This window comes from Culex quinquefasciatus, chromosome 1 (assembly GCF_015732765.1).
Source record: "Culex quinquefasciatus strain JHB chromosome 1, VPISU_Cqui_1.0_pri_paternal, whole genome shotgun sequence".
NCBI classification, from domain to species: Eukaryota; Metazoa; Arthropoda; class Insecta; order Diptera; family Culicidae; genus Culex; species Culex quinquefasciatus.
This window is the reverse complement of record NC_051861.1, coordinates 5,419,066-5,438,135: the sequence shown is the minus strand read 5'-3', so window position 1 is coordinate 5,438,135 and position 19,070 is coordinate 5,419,066. Positions and strand designations below refer to the sequence as shown.

Below are 19,070 nucleotides of genomic sequence, written 5' to 3'. Positions count from 1 at the left end.
TCTTAAATTCTTAAATTCTTAAATTCTTAAATTCTTAAATTAACTGTGAAAACGTGAAAAAATTAGATAGGCAAAATGTCATTATATTAGGTGTAAGAATAGGCCAAATACTATCAAAAACAAACATAAACTAAACAAGATAAACGTAAATTAAAATACTATAAATAAAAAAGAAAAACATAAAACAAGAGAAGTAAAGTTTTTCGTAGAACAAAAATTGCTTAAAATGACCTCCTAAACACGGGAAAAAAAATTTCGAAAAAAAAATTTGGGCAGAAGAGGGTTAAATTCCTAAATTCTTAAATTCTCAAAAATCTTAAATTCTTTACAAAAATTTACAAATTTATAGAATTTGTAGTGGCCTGGTTGTAATTTTAAATTCATTGAAAGTAACATTCAAAATTATGTTTGCTGTTGATATTTCCTAATCGTATCGAAAAAATAATCATTTAAAGATATCCATGGACTGCAGTGACCGTTTGAAAAATTAAAAATCGTTTTTTCCCTCAAAATCAAACTAATGGCTGTATCTCAAAAACTGCTCACAAAAAAAAACTTTTGGTTGATTCAAAAAAATATGCAGAAACAAAACAATTCCTCGATCTAAGGCCAATAAATTGCCATAACATATGGTGAAGTTGCCTCCGAAAGTGCACGTGCAGATCTCAAATGGTCCAAAACGACAGTGTAAGTGTTTAAGTTCGTCTCAGAAGAAAAGCAGTTAATGATAGAAGTTAAACATGGCGAACATCTGTAGGTGACCAATATCAAAAAAAAAAAATATTTTGTGATTACTATCAAGCATTTTCCTTTAAAACGTTAAAAATGTACCTAAACCAATATTTCATTAGACCATTTTCAAACGTTTATCAAGTTGCTTGATCTTAACCCGCGGGGTCGCGATGTTAGCAGTATTGGCCTTTTTTTGGTAGTGAAAACAGAGAACCAGAGCCGAGGCCACGAATAAAAAAACAGCGACGACGACGACGACGATCAGCCAAATTTCGAATGCTTGATGAGCTCACCAATACCAAAAAAACTGAAGATGAAAGATCTTGTGTTGTGGAGAACAAGTGAGATGGTGCCCAGCATCCAGACAGCTTGTACAACTCAGAGTGTTAAGGTTAGGTGGAGCTGAAGATGCGATACGTTTTTTTGTTAACTTGTTGAAATCAGCCCGAAAATTAGTCACAGAAGCTAGCACAGAAGACTTGCCGAACGCGTGGTAGAGGTGGTTGAAAATAGTTGGAAAAGTCTTAAAGTCAATTGACGTAACCCGTTGATAATTTTCGAAGAAATTTGATCATCACTATAAAATATTCTGTATTAAATTCAATTTAACGAATTTCAGCACCAAAAGGAATCAGCATGTGCCGGTTGTTGCCTTCTTGAAGCCACTGAAAGAATTTTTGATCTAAATCAATTGTGCTTCAAAATTTATACACGCAGAAAAATAAGGCATATTTGAATCACTTGGTTATTGAAGAGAGTGAAAGAAACACGTATGTAGGGTTTGGAGTTTATTCGGGTAATGAACTAATTTTAGGTTTGACTTGAAGTCTTCCTTCTTCGTTAGCACCGGCCTACTCGGTTATCTCCAACACTCCTCCTCGAGGTGCTGGTGCTAATCCGCACGCTCCTGCCAGCTTGGACATCCTGACTCCTGGTAGTGGCTTCGTCAAGATGTCTGCTACCATCTCTTCAGTTGGGCAGTAGATGTACTTCACCTCGTCCTTCTCCTTCACGTCTCGGATGAAGTGGTACTTCGTCGCGATGTGCTTGGTGCGGTTGCTGAACTTCTCCTTCTCCAACATCTTGAGGCAGCTCTGGTTGTCCTCGTTGACCGTCACAGCGCCGTCCTCGTCCAGATCCTCCAGCAATCGCTTCAGCCACAAAGCTTCTTGTGTCGCTTCAGCCAACGCTATGAATTCTGCTTCCGCCGTTGACAGCGCAACGCACGTCTGCTTGCGACAGCTCCAGCTGATCGTCCCACCGTTGAACAGGAATATTTGTCCGCTGTTTGACTTCCTGTCCGCGGTGCTCTCCGCCCAGTCTGCATCCGAGTATCCGATCAGTCCAGCTCGTTCATCAGTCTTGCTCACCTGCAGACGATAGTGGCTGGTCCCCTTCAGGTACCGGATGATCCGCTTGAGCTCGGTCCAGTCCGTTTGAGTCGGTGCAGCTGTCTTCCTGCTCAGTATCGAAATCGCTGCGGAAATGTCCGGTCTCGTGTTCACCGACAGGTACAGCAGCTGTCCGACCACCTTCTGGTACTCGACGTTGTCCGGCAATGGCTCTCCTTCCGCTTCTTGCTTCAGATACCCAGGGTCCAGGGGCATCTTGGAGACCTTCGCATCGTCCAGACCGTTGCTCACGACGACCTGGTTGATGTACTTCGCTTGGTTGATGAAGAAGTCACCTCGGTCATCGCGCTCGACCTCAATTCCGAGATAGTAGTGGATGTCGCCCAGTTGACTGATCTCGAAATTCTTCTCCAGTGCAGCTACCAGCTCTTGATGGAGTCCGCTCGCATCGCTGGCCACGATCAAATCGTCGACGTACACCAGTACGTAGCAGCACTTGTTCGCCTTCACCTTCTTGTACAGGCAGGGATCTGCCTTGCACCTAGTGAATCCTTGTTTGGCGAGTACGGTGTGCAGCTTGTTGTTCCACGACCTGGCTGCTTGCTTGAGGCCGTAAAGACTTTTCTTGAGTCTGCACACTTTCCGCTCGTTGCCGTCCGCAACAAACGCTGGTGGTTGGCGCATATAGATCTCCTCCTCAAGATCGCCGTTGAGAAACGCGGTCTTGACGTCATACTGCTTCACCACCATGTTCCGCTTCGCAGCTACGGCCAGGAGAGTCCGGAAAGTCGTCTGTCGCACCACGGGCGCAAATACTTCGTCGTAATCGTACCCGTACTTCTGCGTGAAGCCCTGTGCGACCAATCGGGCCTTGTGACGAACCACTGCGCCTTCCGAGTCACGCTTCGTTTTGAAGATCCATTTGCAGCCGACGATCTTCCGGTTCGGGGGTGGGTCCACCAGGTCCCACGTGCCGTTCTTCATCAGTGAGTCGTACTCCTCCTGCATCGCAGCCGTCCACTGCGCAGATTGCCCACCGCCGAGCGCCTCGCCCACGGTACATGGATCGTCAGTACAGCTGCTCGCTTTTTTCAGCCGCTTCCTTGGACGTCCAGCTGCAATCAGGCTTTGTCGATCGTCTGCCGGCGCAGGTTCAGAGCCGGGGTTGTCTGAAACATTGGATCGGGGTACACCTTTGTTGCCCAAATCAAAATCTTTCAACTTGCCTGGTAACGCGCGCTCCCGACCACTTCGCCTCAACACCTGTGACACGGGTGGATTTGAAGATGTGCGTGGAGGGAGCGCCGGAGAAAGCGTCACTGTCACGTCTGCTGGATCTTCTTCGACTGTCTCGTAGCTCGATTCTCCAGACGTTTCGTCATCCGAGGTGTCCTCGAACTGATCCTCTTGCTCCGACGGAATGTCCGGCTCACGACTTGGCCCGGGTTGACACAGCTCCGGGTGCTGCCCGGTTGGCGTCGTCCTAGTACCGTCCGTACCAGGTTGTGCCAGCGATTCCAGCAAATCCAGCTTCACGTACACGACACCTTGCTCGGTGGCCGCAACTTCCGCGTGACTCGTTTCTCCTTCGCTGATGAACCTCACGTCCCGGCTGACCGTGACCGACCGGGTCGTCTTGTTGAAGATTCGGTAACCTTTGGTGTCCTCCTCGTAACCGACTAGAACGCATTCCTCCGCCTTGGCATCCCACTTACGTCGCTTCTGTTTCGGTACATGAGCCATGACCGATGTTCCAAAGATGCGCAGGTGAGACAAATCCGGCTTCTTGCCAGACCAGACTTCCTCCGGAGTCTTCGCGTGTCCCTTCGTCGGTGATCGGTTCAGCAGGTACACCGCTGTGGATGCTGCCTCTGCCCAGAACCGCTTCGGTAGGTTCGCTTCAAAGAGCATGCACCTGGAGCGCTCGACGATGGATCTGTTGACTCGCTCGGCCATCCCGTTTTGCTCGGGCGTATAGTCAACCGTCGTTTGGTGCCGAATCCCATTCGTCTTCAGATAATCCTGGAACATGCGGTTAATGTACTCCTTACCGTTGTCCGTTCGGATTGTCTTCAGTTTGCGTCAATTTGCCTCTCGACCAGACAGTGGTATTCCCGGAACACGGCCAGGACTTCTTCTGCTGACTTGGTCTTCAGGAGGTAGAAGTGGATGCGCCGCGACTTGTCATCAATGAAGGTGATGTAATATCGCTTGCCTCCCATCGACGTCTCCTCCATGGGTCCGCAGATGTCGGAATGGACCAATTCCAACAGCTCTTCAGCTCGAGACCCGGCCTTCCCGAACGGTAGTCTCGTCTGCTTCCCGAGGGCACATACCTTGCAATCGCCGATGCCGTCGTCGCTGAACTTGATGCCGGTTACCAAACCATTCTTGAGCTGCTTCAGTCCGTGCACGTTCAGATGACCCATCCGTTTGTGCCACAGCTCCGCTTGTCCAGATTCTCGACACGCCATCGCTCGGGATTGCTTCTCAGCGTCGAATCGGAAAAGATTGTTCACCCTGGTTCCGGTTGCGAACACATCTCCATCCGGGTTCACTACTTGGCAGCCACGCTTGTCGAAGATCACCTTGTTTCCTTTTTCCACAATTTGACTTACGGAAAGCAGGTTCGTGGTTAACTCCGGAATCAGCTGCACGTTGCGGACATCAAGGGCTGGGCTACCAGGGCAACAGCTTGCTTTCAGCTTCGCGTCCCCTGTGGCCACCACCTTCATGGCACCATTGTTAGCTGCCGTCACCGTTCCGCTACCGTCTTGCAGATTCTCCAGCAGACCTCTGTCCTTCGTCAGATGCGAGGTCGCTCCAGAGTCGAAATACCACTCGTCTTCTTCAGCTGCGCCAATCGTGGACAGAACGGTGCTGAGGGCGCTCTGTCCTTTTCCTCCTAGTCGGTTCTTGCTCTGGCAGTCCTTGGCGATGTGCCCGAACTTGTGGCAAGACCGACACTTCGGTCCTTTCGACTGACCTGCCGCTTGTTTGGTGGGATACCGCTTGTCCTTCGTTGCTAGGGCTACCGTAACTGGCGGTTCCTCGACCTCTTGCAGCAGTCGAGTCTTGATCACGTCCCCGTTGATCGGCAATCCGGAATTTGAGATCGCCATCACCATCGGCTTGTACTCCGGCGGCAAACCGGCGAGAAGTAGAGCTCCAACCCACTCCTCGTCGACGTTGAATCCGATCCCTCGCAGCTGCATCGACGTCGTCACGATCCGGTTCACGTAGTCGGCCATCGAGCTGCAGTTCACAAGCTTCGTGTTGATTAGCTTGCACAGCAGGCCAATCTTCCGCTCCGGTCCGAGATCTCCGAACGTCTCTTCCAGCTTCATCCACGCCTCGCGCGCCGTTTTCGCCTCCTGGATGTGGACGAAATTCTCCGGATCCACCAACATCGCGATCTTCGCTCGCGTTTTCCGGTCGAGCTTGGCGTTCACCGCTGGCAACGTTCCGTCGGCGTTCAGGGTTGGCTGCACGACTTCCCACAGTTCTTCGTGTTCCAGGTACATCTGGACCGCGAACTTCCAGGTTGACCAGTTTTCGCGTCCAATCAGCCGTTGAATCGGGGGTAACCCGGCTAGACTTGAACTGGAGCCTGGGGGATTCGTCTGCACGCCGTCGCCGCTTCCGGAAGCGTTCGGTAGAACCATCTTGACCAGCTAAACCTTCTTGAAACTTCTTGAGAAAAATTTTCAACTTCTAGAACCTTCCAAACTTCCTACTCTGGGCCCATAACCACTTGGTTATTGAAGAGAGTGAAAGAAACACGTATGTAGGGTTTGGAGTTTATTCGGGTAATGAACTAATTTTAGGTTTGACTTGAAGTCTTCCTTCTTCGTTAGCACCGGCCTACTCGGTTATCTCCAACAGAATCAACAAAACGTTTTGTTGATTTGAAAATCATATTTTTTGTTAAATCAACGCTAAACGTCAAAGCAGCTTTTTCGAAACAACAAAAGACTTTTGTGGAATTGAGAAAATCAAGGTTTGTTTCAACGCAAAATCGGCGTTGATTATATTCAACAAAATTTTTGTTGATTCAAACCTCGTACAGGCTGATTCTACAAAACATTTTTCTGCGTGTATAATTTTGTGGAACAGTCATTGACGTCCTAGTTGACAATCATTGATTAATGACGATTTCCATAACTTTACAAGGAATGGGATAATCGTTACCAAAAGGAATCAGCATGTGTAGGGCACTATTCTAAACAACTTGTTGAAATCCAAATTGGCCCATTTAGAACTATACCCTTTCTCAGCCTATTTCTATTATCAGCCTATCAGCACTTTGATCATGAATTACAGCTTAAATAAAGTGTTTTTGACTGTTCCAAAGTAATAAATAGCTCAAATAAAAGTGAGCAAGCAACTCATCATTGTGAATTCATCTGAAAATTTTGATTTAATATCGGAAAACGGCAAAAGTGATGAGAATTGGTCGAACGGCTTAGTGTGATTAAAATGGGTATATTTCCCCTACATAGTTTTGCTTGAAATGAACATTTCTGCTCGGGTTATCCCACAATCTCGAGGGTCAGCCCCAAATCGCAATTGTACCCAGTCGCAGAAGAAACAAAAGGGTATTTTTTCCCTCCGTCTATGTTTATTTCGGATATGTTTAAGAATCTCTGATTCTGAACACTGTTTTTGAGGCGGTTCCAAGCAGATTGGAAGATCCGCGTATTGCATGTGCTGAGAATTCTCATTCAATCTTATTTCACGTAATGTGAATTAAATGAACTAGATATCGTCATAAACGTAAAAAACTGTAATAAAAAAGTAATTTATGCCACTAGTAACAATAGAGCTCTTTTCAGCTTGAGTCCTACATTTAACCAGCGAGGACTACCAAGTTGGATAAATACGACGAGTGTTAAAAAAATCAAGTTGAGCAAGGAGTTGCTTGCAATATTTTCTGCAATCCCGAAAAATGTTCTATTTATGTCAAACATCCATATGCTGTAAATTCACCGTTCAAATCGAGACAATATTTAAAACATAATTACTTTTCAATACTATTGCTGAAAAGTTCAACTTTTCAGCACCCATTTCAGTGCTGAAAGCTAGATCTTTTCAGCATTGGTATTGAAATGTTTTAATTTTCCATTCTGTTATTGTTGGTAGAGAAAAGTAGGCCGTTTCGTCGTTCGAGAATGACAAGAACAGTCATTTGTTTCACGACAGAATTGCAGAAATAAATTTTTAAACACTTTTTAAACAGTTTCTAAAATTTCAGATAAGGTTGTGTGATATAGTTACTGAAAATTGACCTACTGATTTTTTACTGAGTTAAATTTTATATAAAACTGTGAAAATTTGCTGAAATTTCATCAAATTTATAGTTACAGAGCTCGGTAAATCCAACTGAAATTAGTAAAGCGAGTGTGATGTGCACGTGGATGTGCAGCTAAAAATACTTTTTTACCAGCTAAAAGTTTATAGATCTGGAGATGGCCAGTTAAGCTATCTAAGTGCTTCATAAACATACAAATATTTATGTGATTTGTGTCCCTACTCTTTTCCTTAAAAAATTAAAGTATTTTCAAGTATTATACATTATATACATTGTTTAAACAGCTTCAATGAACATGTTTCATTCAACAAGTTACAACAATCACAACCATAAACGAATGCACCATTCATCCCAAGTTCCCTCGACCTTACACCGATGCCCCCTTGGGGGCAAAAGTGCCCCAAAAGTTCGCCACGAGCTCTTGAATGGACGTGCTTCTCTTCATTCCCCTATATCTCTCTCATTGCTCGTTCAAGAAGCAAAAACTCTTAAAAAATTGTGTGTGCGTTCCTCCCGCAGCAACCTCAAGAGCCTTCTGCGATCGACCATCCGATCAACCAAAGACGACGATCAGTCACTCTTTCTCCCCACGTCTGTATTGGTAACCGGTCTCAAGCCTCAACGCCGACTTGGATTAGCTCGCTCGTGTGCGAGTGTGGGTAATTTCATTCATAAAATCAAGAGCCCACCACACGGTCCCTGTCCGTCCGTGTCTTTACCTTCCCCGCGCGGCCTACTCCGGGCGGTTCTTGTGCTCTTCTGGCTGTGTCTGCATCGTTCATTCTATTTACATTTTCCTTTCAACGGCGAGCCGCGTCCCGTGTGGTGGTGTTGGTGTCGGCTTAAACTGTCGGCTGAGTCGGTTCCACGAGAGGTGACGAAAATTCCGAAATCTGATTGATGACGCAACCTGCACGCTTCCAAAAAGATACTCGGTTTTGAGTTTAAACAGAGATTTTGCTGCATGGGCGAGATCACCTGCAAGATTTTGTCATTCGCCGTGGACTTTTTCTGTTTTGTTGCTAAGCCTGCTGCGCTGACGTGCGCGTGTGTGGGTGTGCTGCCCAGTTTCTGTTGATTCAGCAGCTCGTCTCTTACTAAGTCGCACACACACACACACACTCATACTGTGACGCAGATTTCTTTCATGGCTTACTCTTCGACACCATCGCCGGGGAGGACACACGACGAGAGAGAAAGAGCGTGAGGATCCAACAATCAGTTTGTTGCGTCGAGTCGTTCTGAGCGGAGGAAAGAACACACGCGCTCGGGTGTGACACTGTGTGACGTCGGGCGTGAAATTATTATTGTTTCGTCGTGACACGAACGGCTTGACGAAGGAGGATCTGCGAAGCAGAACGATCGCCGTTTCGTAATTCGTGTGATAATCGGGTCGACCAAGTAGGCGAGTCGCGATTGAGAGTGTATTTTGTCGTGGAGCCCTTATCAGTTATCAGACTCTGAATGAGCTGACCAAGTGAGAGTACAAAAGCTTGAAAAAAAGAGTGACTACGGAGGTGATAAGAAGTTTTCAATGAACGCAAAACGCGCGCGTTTGTAGTGAATAAGAGTTGGAAAAATAAGCGAAAAGTAAGTTGAATTTCTGAAGAAACGTGAAAAATAAGAAGAAGTGGGCAAAACTTCCCAAGTGTGTAGTATTTCGCGGAGGCGACACTTTTGTGACCGATCAAAGAAGGCACAGACCGTCAGCGACACTGCAGCTGGGGGAGAAACACTCCGGTTTTGGGGGGGTAGACTGCCCATGTTCGCATAAATGTCCCATATGCAAAAACAGCAAGCTGAGAAAAACGCATTTGAAGTTTGTCCCATACATAAGGCTACGTGTTAAGTTTTCGCGAAAAAACTGGATTTTCTCCTGATTTCTGGATGTTATAGGCTTTTCTGAAAGAGCACACGATTTTGAACCAAACTGCATAATTAACTCAAAAACGACGAAAATGCATATGGGACATTTATGCGATCATGGGCAGTAGATTGGTGGGGTAAAGTGGACTTATATTTTTTAGTATGTGGCTTAGATCGGAACTGTCAAATGAATTTCTATTTCAGAACAGTTAACAAACATTGGTTATTTTAAAGTCAAAAACATTGTATTTGGAAAATGTCACGTGCTTAAATTTGACAGTTAGCTTACAAAAGTGAATGCTGAACTCAACTATTTTCTGAGGTGCACGCTTCATGAAACATACCCATTTCTGAGTTTAAGTAACTTTTGCTGCATGGGAGCACCAACAAACGATCAAGTGACTTCAAATGGATGCACTTTACCCCATCGCTTGCCCCAACATAAACACAAAATTAAAAAAAAAATACTTTGATTTGATTGTTGATTTTCCCCTTTCATTTTTCTTGTATTTAGCTGCACGAGCATCAAGCCAAGAAGCGAAGAACACGAAGACTGATACCGAGAAATAATACTAAACCAACAAATAAAACTCGACACCCTGGGCCTGGGTGGGTGCACGAAAACACCACACGACCGTCGAGCTAGTGTGAGTGAAGAACAACAACAACAACGACGCAAATCACCAAGAAGAAGCAGTTTGATTCATTCATAAAAATCTTACTCGCGCTTTTTTTTCTGTTATTTTGTTGCATTTCATTTATATGCGCACACACGAACGTCGTCAATCCGAGTAGGCTGAAGTGATTCGCGGGCGCGCGTGTGTGTGTTTTGGGGAGCGACGCCGCGAATCAAAGAAGGCGGCGTGCGCGCGTTTGTGTTGGTGGCTGGCACGCTTAGGCGTAGTAGGCCCAATTTATAGTGCGAATTTAGGGCCAAAATTAGAATCGAGTGATTTCAAGGGGATTGCACGGGAAAGAGGTGTGTAATTAAGATCACACCTCGCAGTGTTTGTGTATGTGTGTGTGCGAGACAGATGAGCGATGGCCGCGAAAATAAGGTGCACTTTGTGTCATTATTAGAAGATCGGCAGTGATCGGCGTGTTTGGTAAACAAAAGTGTCAGAAGTGAGAATTGAGTGGCAGCGGCTTGGATATTTTGTTTCGAGCGGATTTGTAATTGAACGTCGGAACGTCGTCGTCGTCGTCTGAAGCGCGGCCATTAGTTGGTGCGCCTCAAACCGCGAGTGACCGCACTCTTTCTGGGGGTAAGTTTACCAATAGGTATACACTCAACCCCCGGTGGTTGGTCACTTTTTCGTTTGACACTTTTTTAGTTTGTACTCCGTTGGTTGGTCAAAGTCAAACTAAAAAGTGACGAACTGTCACTTTTTACACGGCGCTCACGCACACTATCAAAACAAACGTTTGGTAGTGTGTGTGAACTCCGTGTAAAAGGGGTGTCAAACTAAAACGTGACCCCGTTCGTTTGACAACAGTTGGTGTCAAACCATCGGGGTTTGAGTGTAATTTGTTTCACATTTTTAATTGATATGTTGTCTGAATTTGCTTTCGTTACTCTCTCATTTATTCTATCCATAAGGTTTTGTCGGGTTAGTTCATAATTTCTTGTAAATTTTGGGTGATCAAAGCCCAACTTTACAAGTCTCGTAACCGGCTAGATTTTCAATACAAACTGGTGAGGGTCAACACTGTTTGTCCCAAAATAAGTCATTTCGTTAGGTTTTGTCTCATTTTAAACTTTGATTTTTGAAATCCTGCCTACAAAACAATTGGTAAATTTACTCTTTTCCTAGATTCAAAAATGACTATTTTTTTAAATTTGTCTTATAATTAGGTCATAATACTATGTGCAACAAGCAGCATTGGTCCTTTGTTTGAGTTTGTCTCATTTTGATTTATTTTGTCCAACAAGATGTATTTGTCCAACCAATATGCGGTAGCATCTTCCAGCGAAACTGTCACGACATTCCTGCTCTCGTCTAGCGAGAAACACTAGTCAAAATATTTTCAAATTCAAGAATTTCAACTACCAGCAGCACGGTCTCTGTTATAAATATTCCAATTTGTCTCGCGCGCTATCAGCCCTATTAACATTTTCCTACCTCACATAAACTGGAGCGACTGTACCCGTCTATAGATCCACTTCCCATTTTAAACTTTCAAAAAAGCGCCCCGTCATCGAGCTGTCGAAATCCTTGTCTAGCCAAAATATGCAAAATCAATGCATTTTGCAACTGCTTTAAAAACAGTTTAAATTGATTTTCAACGACTCGGTGCCCATGCAGCAAAAGTAGTTTACACTCAATTTTGACTCAGTCGCTGTAACCGTGCAGCCAGACGACGCCCAGTCTCCGAGCCAATTCTTTCGCGATAAGTGTGGGATCGCCCACAGTAGTCCTTGCTCCTGTCATTCTGGTGGACAGGAAGCGCCCTCTCGTCTGCTCCCGTTCGCGCGATTATCCCTTATCAGCTTCCGTTGCAGCAGATTGATTGTTTTCTTGTTGCATTTTTAAATGTCAAAAAAGACTATCGGACTTGCAAAAGGAAACGGCCAAGGCCGGCACCGGCCGCAGAAATTACCCCCTTTAGGGCATCTCCCTTTTATTTTGCTGCATGCATGTGTATGCAATAAAAGCCAATCATTGTCACGCAATTTTTTGCCGTTCCCCTTTTGTTATTTTTTTCGTGCGATCGTCATCCAAGCAGTCCAAACAACACAACGGAGTATTCTGCACTCTCGCGGGATCATCAGAGTAGTAGTAGTAGTAGGCTTTGCCGAGATGAATGGAAACCGCGCATTCAATGAAGAAGGGGGAAGAGCGTTTATTTTTATCAATGAATATGTATATTTCCACTGATGCAAGCAGTTAAGTAGCTCTCTAAAGTGTTGACTCGACCTTTTTTTGTGTCCGCTACATGGCCTACTACTGCACAGCTTTTGCAAACGCTGGCGGTGCGCACGTGTGTTTGCAACCGGGAGCTGTCAAAACTGCACGGTTAAAAATGTAACCCAAACTTTGAGTTTAAGCTGATTTTGCTGCATGGGCAAGTGGAAATTTAGGTGAATTCATTTCAAATCAAGTGACATTGAAAAAAAAAAAGATTCAATTTGTCTTATCACTCGTAAAAACACGATTTGCCATTCTTTTGCGCACCAAACACAAACACATACACACACTTGCGAAGCTTTGAGCGTTGATAAGATAAAATGACACAAAAAACAAGTTCACAGCTGCGCAGCGCCCCTGTTCTTTTTTTCCTGCTATTTTGTGCGCGTGATAAATCGTTGCCCACATTTGTGACAGCTCGCGAGCACTTGCCGCCGCCATCTTGGAACTCTGATAACGCGCGTGGCCTTCTGCGCGGAATTTGGCGAGGCCCCCAAGTTGAAGGCGTATTTTCGCGCAGTTTGGTGGTGAATTGTTTTTTTTCCGCGAAAAAATCGCTTGGTTTCGATAGTTTACTGTCACTGGAGGAATCCCCGCAAGATTTAACGACGCACACGTCAAAGGTAGACAAATATTGGTTGGAAACTTCTCGCAAGGTGACAACTTGGTCTGTTTTTAAAGATGTTTAAAAAAGGAAGAAGAAATTTACATGTCAATGAAGAGAGATCGCGAGAACGTGTCACTTATGTTGTGCCGTCAAGTCATCGTAGTGTGCGCTGGCTGGCTAACTGATTGACGTTTCGGCTTTTAAGCGGTCCTAAGATGGCGTTCCGAGGTCGTTACGTGACTTTTCTCTATTGTTTACATTTTTCGACACTGAATCATCCGTGACTCTTTAGAAGTATCTGTTTACGGATAGTGAGTTGAGAACGCGTAGCGTCATTTACGGACGGGATATGCCATAAATGGGAACGTGGTGCTCTCAAGGCCTACCTGGATGAGGAATACTATCAGAGAGGCGGTCCTATTTTAGATCGACGCTTATCTGATACTTTTGTAGATTTTATTGCTCTAATCAATTCTCGAGCGATATCGTTTTTTTGTTATTTTTTGTAATATTACCTATAGGGCGCCAATCACAAATGACGAAGCATCAGTTTGACAACTGGTTTTGACGTTTGAGTGCTTTTTATTCGAACACGTTCGACTTAGCGAACCCACTCTGTACAAACCTCTACATTGAACAAAACAAAAATAAAGTGCGTTTGTTTTTTTTTTTGTTGCTTTGTTTGTTATTTTCTGTTATTGTTTTATGGCGCGTCAGACGGCCTCCAAGGCGTAAAAAGGCATAAACTTTGGCGCGACATGTTTGTTTTCATTGTTACGCCGCCCGGTTGTAGAATAATTTTGTTTAGATGCGTTGTTTGTTGATGAACGGCGACCCCAACTCTGTTCCATTCATGGCTTACTGCGGTGCCGTTGAGGGTCTTCTTGTCATTGAGCGCCTAAAGAGGGAGGGGGATCAAAATTTCAAGATGTTTGATATTGAAGGAAATGGGAAATCCCTCAAATCTACAACTTAGTCAAGCTGACGAGGTGGCCAATATCGCTTGAGGTTCCAAAAATAAACCTCTAAAACTTTCACACAAAAAAAGCGTCGTGGATTACTCAACAGCTGTCAAAGTGCAATGAAAAAAAAACGTAAAAAAGGACAGCTCGCAACAGAAATTTTCGGATCGTTTTGAGCATCTTGCGGGACAGACTGCTGGTGCGCGAGGACAAAGTTTCAAATTTCACAAAACGTATTGGGCTATCTATCCATTCAGCTTCTGTCACTGTGACGTTTCGTTTCGCAATTAGCTGTCATCGTCGTCGAGCGTCACCGGCTAGATAAGATCTCTGTCTTGTAACGTGACCGAGCTACGGTGTTTTCGACAGGTTTTGTGACTGTTTTTTTACAAGGGTGTTATGTGTTGGTGATCACCACCACTACCTTAGACATCAACCCGTCAGTGGGTGAAAAGGAGCAAGAAAAAGTTCCGATTCCGATTCTTCTGTTTCTCCGAGTGTTTTTCTTTTCCTTTTGCCTGTTTCCAATGAACTTAAGTTCAAGGCTAGGTGCTTATTAAAATGTCGATCAGTTTCATTCTGGAAACACTATCATTAGGATCTTTCGTCGATTCAGTTAAATTTAAGATTCGATTTCTTTAATACAATTTTTAGGAGATTAGTAATTAGTAATTTTGTAATAGTTTGGCGTTCTCTAGTCTCTCTACTCGAAACTAGTTGTTCAATCACCGGACACCGAGTTGCGGCTGAGGACAAAAACAAAGACCAGTAGGCGGCGGGTAATCGGCTCCCCTCCCACTAACATTTCTGGAGTTTATTTTAAAAAGGTCCAATAAACCAAATTTTCAGTTTTTGCTTTATGGGTGTTTTTGAATTCCGAGCAATTCCATCTCAAATCAGGAATTTTTCTGGTACTTTTGTATCCGACCCTCTCCGATTTCAATGAAATTTTGTAGACATGTTATCCTAGGCCTATATAAGCCATTTTTGTGTATATGGAGAAAATTGTACTCGAAAATGACATTTGAGAAGGGCGTAAGTAAGGTTACCAACTCTTGCTGATTGCTTGCTGAGCCGAAATCCGTACTTTACCGATTTGACACCATGGTATATCAAAAACTGTCAAGGAATTATTTAGATAAGTTTGGAATTTGGAAATTAAACATATTTTTGTTAAACGTTTAAAAGTTTACGAAATGTCAAGTTTGCTTTTACGAATAATATCGTGGTTAGTGGTTTTACGAAAACATTTCTAGAGTTTTTATTGGAAAGGTCCTATAAATACAAGCACAACACAAGGTTTTCACAAGCCAACATTTGATCTTTTAATAAATATGTTTTGTAAGGAATGTAAAAAGAACAATCATTGACAATCAAGTTTGAACAGAGGAAAACCCGGAAAATTATGCAAGTTATACCTTTAAAATCAAACTGATAGTTAAATAAAAATATCTAATTAGAGAAAGCTTTGGCCCAATCAAAAAAGCAATGAAATTTTTAAAAAGTTGTTAAAATTCCGTACAAATCCGTATTATGCGAAAATTTCCGTACAAAAATTCCGGCCTGTTAAAAATCCGCGGAGAAGGTCGAAAATCCGTACGGTTGGTAGCCTTAGGCGTAAGTAATTAAGATATTTTTGTATTCTGTAATTTAAAAATTACTGTATCTCGAAGCCGTTGCATCGTACAAAAAGTGGTCAAAGACAAACTTGTAGGAAATTGGACGGGCTGTCTGAAAAAAATACACTGAAAGAAAAATACACGCCACTTCTATGGGGTTTTTCAATTTTTATGCTTAAAAGTTAAATTTTAAGGTGAAGTCACGATTTTTTTTCGTTCAAAATTTTTGAGGAAATAGCTTAAAATGTGACAAAAAGACTCACGAAAAATGCAGGATAGCATGTCTCTTCTAAAAAAATACAAAAATCATTTACTGAAACTGTTTTTTTGAAAAGTGGTCTAAACGTCAACATTTTTGAAAACCGATAGTGGGAATCGATTTTCCAGACAATTTTACATAAAAGTCTCCATATTGACTATTGTCCTAAGTCCAACCCTTGCGAAGTTACAGCGGGTTTAAAAATAAAAATGTTGAAAAAACAGCTTTTTTGGTGGTTTTTGGCATTTTCTATATGACAGACTTGATTTTTCAGTCTCGAAAATATTTTTACCGGAAAGCTCGTCCAATTTCCCATAAGATTGCCTTTGACAGCTTTTCAATTTGACTCGTTTTTATATTTACGTAAGATGATTTACTATCCAGAATTCTACCACACTGAAAAAAAATATTCTGTTTTCAGTTATGAGTAATGTAATTAAGCTTATATTTGTAAGCCCATACATCCAATTGAAAAGCTGCCAAAGGCAAACTTATGGGAAATTGGACGAGCTTTCCGATCCTCTGTAATTACTCTTAGCTAAAATTGTAATTACAAAAGCCGACTCGGTCCTAACCCAGCACTGAAAAGGACCTAATAAAAATAATTTTAGGAAAACAAACTAGTTGTTCAAAGGCTTGAAACGGTGAGGAACTAAATCAATTCTTACATCAAAGACATCAAAGCCCCATCCAGCCCGGGATCGAACTGGCGACCTTTGAATCGTGAGTCTAAAGGCCGACCAGCGAACCAGCTGAGATAGATTTTATTACCTGGGAGACTTACCTCTGGATTGAATAAATTACCTAACCTCTAAGTCACTTATTTGAACTCATTAGCGATGCCAGATTTTCATCCAATATCGCCCCCAAAAAACAATGCATTCGATGTAGCGATGTATATCACCAGGAACTCAGGAACGCTGAAAAGATAAAGTTAATATTCGAATTTGCTCAGCATGTACTGTGTCCGGGGTTGGCTCCGTTAGCGTTACATTATAATGGCTTATCCAATTTAATTTTTTTTTATTCCATAACTCATTTTTATAAGGTTCATTTTCTGTCTTGTATTCTAATCATAGTGAGCCAAATACAGACTCAGTCGCCAGCCAGCGACAAGTTAAGACGTGTTTTGCTCGTGTTGTCATCTCGTCATCTCTAAGCGTGCGGACTTCATCCGGAGGCGCCAGCAGGCGTCGAAACCGAAACCGCCGGCAAGGAAGGCGGAGAAGCAGAGTCCAGCAGTTCTGGCGTTTACGCCGGCGGAGTTCCCTCCGCTGCCGGGCGCAGTTCCGGACGGAAAATCCAAGGATCGCCTTCGTCCCGCAGGAAGCAGCCAAGGTGGCCCCCGAGATGGTGGAGCCACGGAGAAGGAAGCCGGGGAAGTACTCTACAGTTCAGCTGAGCTGTGGGGGATTTTCTCCGAATACATCGGCAGGTTCAAGACCTGCAGACCCGCTTGGACCAAGTAACCCTCGTCAGTTACATGATCTCCAAGTATGGAATTTAAGGAGTTTTTTTTTTTTGTTGTTATATATTGTTTTACTGATCCTCGGTCCCAACCTGGTCACAGCACCTGAAAGGACCTAATAAAAATAAGTTAAGAAAAAAAAAATTCACGACCCCCAGGTATTTTGTGGTCTCTATTTGCAAGTTTCTGCTCGAACCTAGGAGTCCGAAGGCTTGAATGAGGAGGGCGCACCCAAACCTCTTTCTACTCCAAGGAACCTTCCACCACAGGGTTCGAACTGATGACCTTTGGATTGCGAGTCCAACCGCCGCCAACGATGCCACCGGAGCAGGTTTGGTTTGGTGTGTTGTTTGTACTTATATAGCAGGGAGACGACTCCCATACCTGGAATGACTTTACGGCATGACACAACCAAGCCGGCCGGCCGACGTTTTACTTCCCCATCCGATGGAAGGTTGGAGCAGATGTTAATCGAACCCATAATCATCCGCTTACGAGACGGACAGCTTAAACATTCGGCCAAGCTTGCTGCTCATAGTGAGAAATTGTTAATAAATTACCTTTGTGGCATTGTAATGTTAGCAACGTTTTAACCGGAAGATCCTCTGTAATTACTCTTAGCCCTAAGAAAGATATAATTAAATAAGCCGATTCGGTCCTAACCAGGTCCCAGCATCGAAAAGGACCAAATAAAAATAATGTTCTGAAATACTCGCTAGTTCTCTTCCGCTTGCGTGTTCCGTATACGGGATGAGTGAATCGTTTCCATAGGTTGATTCTTCCACCAGAAAAAAAAACAACCGCCGCTTACAGCTGTCAAAACCGTCTAGCGGATGTTGACATAGGCTGCATTAAAACTTATTCATACATTTAAGCAATCCTTGACTCATCATCAAGCATCGCTTTCTAAAAAACTATCAAAATTGATCGGTAAGATGGATATTACACCTGAAATAAAAACAATTCCGTTGAGTCAACCTCTTAATTCATTGGTTGCGTTGAATGTGGCGTTAGCGTTGTATAAACTCAATCGCGGTATTATACACACAAAATTTGTTAAATCAGTGAAAGTGTGTTTTTTTTTAAATTCGATTTAAGTTAAACAAAAATGTAATCGTGCACATTATAAATTTCATCAGCTTTAGCATACTTCGATGAGCCGATTATGTTGGCGGCCGGAGAAGATTAGCAGCGCTGCCCTCTACGCTCGGGTATCGAATAATTTCGATCCTTCCGAGCTGACCGCCAAAACCGTCTGAACCGCGACAGCTGTGTCTGGGTGCAGCTTGCACAACCACCAACCAGAACGAGTCCCCGAGCAGGTAGTTCGGGAGGCGGGAGATCGCAAGTGCGAAACTGGCATTGTTTATTTTAGCGTGTGTATATTGTTTTCATTTGCGCCGCCATTATGGCGGCTGCCATAAAAGCAAAAAAGCAGAATGTACGTTTAAAGAAAACATACGCGATTTTGAGCTAAAAATGGTTTTGCTGCATGGGCTAGACATGAAATCTTAAAAAAAATAAAAAAAGCCCTCAAATTCTAAGTCTAACTCAAAACATGTTCCACCCTCTGTTTGCCTTCCCCTTCCTTCGGGTCGGGTCTAAATATCCTTCTGCCTTCTGTAGTGTGCCATTGCCAGCCGACCGAAAATCCATTATCCTCGGCACTCTGAGCGCAATATGGGATCGTCGTAAGCTAGAAGGAGGAGGTGGTGGGAACGAGGATCAAGTGCATCCAATTCACGACGACGACGACGCACCGACCAGAACCAGCGCGCTCGCAATGTTTGAAATGAGTAGGCATACAGACAGACAGACAACGCAAACAACATCGTGTTGTACAACGTGAGGGTCGTTTAAAAATTACGTAGGTTTTTGGGAAATGGTTGGGAAAAATCTGACCTATGCAGCAAATACTGTTTAAACTCAAATGTGTGGACATTTGTTTTAGCGTGTAGTGTGACATAACAGTAAAACCATCGCGG

The 19,070-nt window shown here is 43.7% G+C and overlaps 1 protein-coding gene across 2 annotated transcripts in view; it reads left to right on the top strand.

Moving 5' to 3' along the window:
* Positions 1–8,610: 8,610 nt before the first annotated feature.
* Positions 8,611–19,070, top strand: part of LOC6040900 (ETS-like protein pointed) — a 114,011-nt gene continuing 103,551 nt past the window's right edge. The window contains exons 1-2 of one of the 2 annotated variants that reach the window (XM_038248658.1): positions 8,611–8,985; positions 9,776–10,526. The gene's annotated coding sequence lies outside the window, so the exon portion shown is untranslated. Of the gene's footprint in view, positions 8,986–9,775; positions 10,527–12,589; positions 12,794–19,070 lie in introns of those variants that run through there. The other variant, XM_038248663.1, reaches the window with a different exon arrangement.